Source organism: Chinchilla lanigera, unplaced genomic scaffold (assembly GCF_000276665.1).
Source record: "Chinchilla lanigera isolate Chin_1 unplaced genomic scaffold, ChiLan1.0 scaffold00095, whole genome shotgun sequence".
Taxonomy (NCBI): domain Eukaryota; kingdom Metazoa; phylum Chordata; class Mammalia; order Rodentia; family Chinchillidae; genus Chinchilla; species Chinchilla lanigera.
Window position 1 is genome coordinate 652,795 of NW_004955496.1, and position 6,000 is coordinate 658,794.

The 6,000-nt window shown below is 44.4% G+C and overlaps 1 protein-coding gene across 1 annotated transcript in view; it reads right to left on the minus strand.

The window, feature by feature from the left end:
- Positions 1-6,000, minus strand: part of Ccdc109b (coiled-coil domain containing 109B) — a gene marked incomplete in the record, with an annotated part of 73,883 nt that extends 67,883 nt beyond the window's left edge. Inside the window, 1 exon segment of the mRNA XM_013505398.1 lies at positions 5,915-6,000.

Below are 6,000 nucleotides of genomic sequence, written 5' to 3' on the forward strand. Positions count from 1 at the left end.
TCCCACACAATAATATGTGAGTCCAGTATGAACTAGGAAATTGTGAGAACTAGGTATAGAAGAGCAGTCTAAATTATGATACTGTTCTTCACTTAGATTATTTTTTACAAAGGATAAAGCCAGCTCCACTTGAACTGTCTGAGGAAAAGGACCACCCAAAAGAAGAAAGCTATTCCTGTGAACCTCTAAAAGACCTAAGACCTCTCTTCAAAAAGCAAGACTCCAGTACTGCTTCAAGCGCATGTTTTTCTCAGTTCAATCCATGAGCTATAACATCTCAAGGTAGCTGGCACTACCCAGCAGTTAGGGACTACAGCCCCTTTCAGTCAGAAGCAGCTATATGAAGATAGAGACTGTCACACCTTCAGCAACCTATAAAGAATTATGGAGATTTATGTCTCCCAGGGAGAAATGAGGCAGGCAATTAGGGCATGGCTAGCTGGCTGGGCATGTGGGTGTGACTTGTCAGTCATAGGGATCTAGAACACATGTGCCCAATCCCCAAACCTAGGACCAATCAGAGAATAGCTTCTATTCTCCTGGCATGAAATGAAGTAGGTTTTTGATAGGATGGCCTAGATATGATATCAGCCTGAGGTACAAAAGATGGCCATCATTAGCCTCATTGCCATTGAAAGCTCTCTCAGTGTCCACTCTATAGAGTGTAATTTTCCTACCTTTAATTAGCCTGTACACACTCTGCAGAGCATACTTCTTTTTCTCACATTTAACAAATATTAAACCTCACAACAAAATAAGCAAACTCATCTTTAGGTCCTCAAAATGAAATCTGATCAATGTATTCATTACCAAGTTATACATATAAGTTGAAGACAGTAGGATATCACCTGTACCTGTAGCAGTTCAAAACAGAAAGAATGTGCAGCATGGCAGCACATGCCTATAATCCCAGCACTTGGGAGGCTGAGGCAGGAGGATGGCCATGAGTTTAAGGCCAGCCTGAGCTACATACTGAATTCAAGACCAGCATGAACTACACAGAAAGACTGTCTCAAAAAAACAAAGGAGAATGAAAAGGAAAAAACAACCAAACTAAGCGGTATACTCAATCTAGTACACTAGTACCTCAATTCACAAATGCTTTTCTTTGCAAACAATTTTTTCACAAATAGAAGCATCTGGCAAGATTTTGGTTTTGTCTGCTGACTCTGCATCAGGTGACAGACATGACTACAGCTACCTTTCCCACACAAACACGGACAGGGCCATCTTTTCCAGAACTGTGGAATGAATTAAGTTCATGAACCAAGATAGTGCTGTAAATACCACAAGAACCTCAGGGAGAATTCATATTTGCAAGGCTCCAAGATATTTCCCACCCAAAGTTTGCCACACCAAAGCTCTGTGAACTTGTGAGCCTGTCAATTTCTTGATCTAAAGTTCAATGTTTTCTGTCCCTCTTGTTTCTGCCTACTATGGAAAATTCAACTCCAGCTCCATAGTCTGCTTCACTTTCAAGATGGCTTATTTCTTACCCTTATATCTATTCAGAGAAATTCCCTTCAGTGGACATTGTTTATCAGCACAGATTTTATCCATCATTTCTCATCATTATTGTGAGTCCTAGATAGAAATGTAATCCCCTAGGAACTGCAAAAGAAAAAAGAAAAACCCACAAACCTTAGGTTGCAATGCTCTTACTTTTGGGTAAAATTCTGCAAAATCAACACCAATGAGGAGCTGATGAAATTGGAAACTCTGGGAGTAAAGGAATTCATAGGTCTTGATAACTGAGCAGAACTTTCCAACTCAGGACTGGTCTGCCACACTTCCACAGTTTACTACTGACAACACACACTATTTGTTTAAACACCAAAGTGTTGACTTTTTGAATTTCTCAAAACTTTTTCATGTATCACTTTTTCCCATAAAAGCTAATCACAGAAAAATGGATGATGCTATGAATGGAAAAAACTCCTGGAGGTCCTCAAGCTAAAAACACGAGTACCACCCACATATGAATGCAGCTTAGGTCTCCCCCATCCTGCAGAGGTGGGCGGGGAATCCAGTCCCAGGCTCCTGGCAGCCAGCATGTGGAGACAACAGCAGAAGCTGTCATTTCACTGTCTCTACCATAAACTCCAAGTTGGCTCCAAAGAAACCAAGGAACTCATCTGTCCTAAACCAAGCCTGGGCAGCAATTTCTTCCCCAGGTCTCCTGGGGCACCTTTGGACTGACTGCACCACTACCCAGAGCTGCTCTGCAATGGGAGGAAATAAGCATTTGGCTGGGGGATCCCGTGTCACAAAGTGTAATGCAGCTCAGAGAGTTGGTGTTTGCTTAAAAACCAAGCAAAATAAATCCTGGTTAATTCAATGGGGTCAAAAAGCATTCTTCTCGAATACGACTGATTTTTCACCTGTTTCATCTATGATGTACCGGTTTATGCCTACAGGGGAGCCTAAGATGCCTATTAATGATTTAGGATCCTAATGCTAAATACTCTTGAATAAGCAACATTTCAGAGATAAAAAACACTGGTAATGGTAGAATGTCTTAGAGAATCTATTCCATTAAAACATGTTAACCTTATCAACCAAAGTTCAATTCTTTTGAAAGGGAAAATAGTTATTACAATTGCTATGTGAAAGTGCCAATTGACTGACAGTCTAGTATCCTAAGAGAAATTTCAAATCATTAAGACAACAATTTTGACATTGGTAACTGTTCAAAAGTATAGTTACATCCTCGAGGGAAATAATAAAATGAGAATTTTCTAGACAGAACAGGCTTTTAAAACCAATGAAACAAATGCTTTTATTTTGAAAAGGGGACATTAAAAAAAAAAAAAAGGCCCAAATAAACAGAATGACTGCTAAAGTCACAGAGCTAAATGGTGGCACAGCTAGGCTGGTGGCACTCAGCTGCCCCAAGTGCCTGTCTAACACCATCTAATTTCGCTACTTGTTCACATCCCACAAGCACACTGAGTTATATACTAGATGTTAGATCAACCAACACTTACCCTCGGTTTCTACCTGAGTTTCACAGGTTCCTCATGCAACAAATATGTATCTGCTGAGATACAAAACCATCTCCTGGCTTAGAGTTTGCTATAAAACAGCACAAATACCATTTAATTATAATGATTAAAAAATAAAATCTTTTTTTAAAGGGCACTAACTCTCAGTACTGGGAAGGTGGCAAGGCCTAACATTTAGTAGACAAACTGGTCTAGAATTATACTTGGAGATCAAAGCATCAATGCCTTTTGTCTAGGGCAAGTTACAATCCCAACACAACCTTCCTGGGAGCGAGCTGAACCCAGAATTACAGAATACAATGCACCAATTGCAAACATCAGGGGTAGAGGGGCAGGAAAGTATTGAACAAGATCTGTTCAACAGTACTCTCTAAGTTAACATCTTGTGAATTAAGATAGCCATATGCTTTGTCTCTATGAGTTAAAAAAAGCACACTTGATTCTTAAGCTTCTCTGCAGAATACAGTTAACTTCTGCATTTTAAACAAGCTTATGGGAGGACTCAGATGCTGTATTAGTAGAACAAAATCTTATCGTTGGGGGTTTTTCAATCTAAGCAGCAGAATTCCCAAACTGAGAAAGGTAAAACTAGGCAAGAGCCTATTTGTTTAGCTATTGTCCACCTGGCACCGTAATCACTCAAGGCAGCACCCTTCCTGGCACACAGAAGTGGTGGCAGGAGCCACTGTTTGCCCTGACAACTGCTCAGCCAGAGAACTGGCAAGAGATGTGGCCACCAGGCTATGCCTTGAACAGAGGTAACACAGCGTGCCCTGGCTCTCTTAACTTATGACTAAACATGTTCAAAACAGTTCTGCTACACTAAACACATCCATCTCAATAACCTGGGTTTTGTTCCTGAACCTACAAAACAGACAATTATCCACTTACCATAGAAGGAGGAGAACAGGACACATTTTAAAGTTTTTCAGTGCTCTTATAAAGCACACTTATACTTTCAGAAAACACCAATTATAACTGGGAAGACTTATTTGAAGTGCTACTTCTGACAAGGCCTTGTAAGCTGGTATTTTATAGCGGTCAGGTCACAAACCACCTTTCTCTTTTTTCCTAGCTGCTTTCAAAGGCTTCAGGGGTCTGAATGTTTATAGGAAAAAATGCATGAAATAAATTATATTAAATAATACTCATCTTGAGCCACAGAACATTTTCTGTCAGGTGGGACAACCACCCAACAGGAAGACCTTAGATTGAAAAATGTCCCTCCAGCAAGGTAATTTGATTTGCAGAAAATCCTACGGGGCAAAGACACCGCTCTTGGTTTCTTCACAGTAAGATTTTAACACTCCATATAAACAGGCAAACTAACAGGATTGTTTTTATGGGGGGGGGGTACATGTTACCAGACAAGTAAAAAGGATCCTTTCCGCCTCTCAAGATGAGCAAGCTGTCTTCAGCTTGGACAGCTGACTTAAAATCTTGCAAATCAGAAACCTTCAAGGGCGATGATTCACTGGCTTTGGGCTCTAACTGCTGTGCCCTATTATTAGCCCTGAGGAGCCCCATCATTTTCTCCTTTTATAAGGCAACCGCCTTCCAGTTAGGGCAAGCCAGCAGCCAGAGCATGGGACGGCCGTGTGGGGAAAGGACCCGCAGTTGGGCACCCCTGCTGGAGTCTGGAAGCACCACCCCAGGCCAGGGCACATATGGGGGCTCTGTGGTGGGGGGCTTGCCCTGCTGTGCAAGGCCGAGAGCTCCTTCCCAGAAGCGCAGATCTGTTAAGCAGGTTTAATGGAAAGCAATCACTTGTGCTGAAATGAGATGTAGCGAAGGGGTTCCCAGGGTTGAGTATGCCTACGACAGTGAAATGCAACACTGATCATAAAAGTACAATTCCTAAAAAGCCTCTCTCCCCAACTACTTTAAGAAATTTACCATCGTACATTTTAAGGAGTCTCTGCCCACCCTTTTTCCTGGATTGAATCCATGGCTGTGCCCCGAGCCCCAGCCCCAGCCCTGTTCAGCACCAAAGCCAGTCTTGCTGGAGCTCTGGGCCTGGAAGCGAGAGCCTTGGGACCCAGACTCAGAAGGGCGTGGAGAGCTGCGCAGAGAGCAACGCCAGACCTGTGTCGCTGAGGCTGGGTGTGAGCTGGATGTGACCGGTGGGGGTGCGAATAAGGAGCCCGAGCCCTCCCTTCCGGATCGCAACCACCCCAGGGTCTCCGGAAGTCGCTAAGTGCCCAAGCTGGCTTGGAATTCGAAATCCTCCTACCTCAGCCTCAGAGTGCGGATCACAGGTGTGCGCCACGGCTGGCTTCCCCTCTCTTAGGTACCAGTAATAAAATAGCCTTCTTCATCTGCTTTGAAACACTTGGGGAAAGCATTTTAAAACGCTTTTAAATATTCCCTGCATTAATCCAAACGCAAAGCCCTAAGACAGTTGTAGAGGGAAAGCAATTAGGACACACAAAAAACCAAACCAAAGCAAGAAAACTCCAAAAGAAATAGGAAGTGAAACTGCAAGGAGTCTTTGCTTACTTTTTGCTCCTTTTTCACACTGCACAGCTAAAAGATAAACATTAAACATATTTCTCCTCAGCAATCTGAAACTAATCTGATGGCGGGGGAAACCAGCCTCAGAAGCCAGGCTCTTTTCAGAGGCTGCCAGGCGTTGCAACTCATTGCCTCCGCTGGCCCGGGTTCCTGGGTCTGCGTGGTGCGCGCGCGTGGCCCGCTCCGGCACTCGCGGCGCACACTCGTGACTCCTGTTGCGAACCCACGCTAATTTCTCTTCCCTCTTTAACACAGGAAAGGCTCGCGTGCAGGCTGGAAAGGCCACCGCACTGGGACGTCCGCGCGGGACGGTCGCTGGGCCTCGCCCCGCCTGGACTCGGGCCAACGTGGACCCGCGAAGTGGACCAGCCCCGAGCCCCGCCCTGCCCCGTTACCTGCGCTTGGGTTCCGGGGGTCGCGGGTAGCCGCAGTGCCCCGCGCACCAGCATCCTGCGCCGTCCCAGCGCCACATCAGACGAGG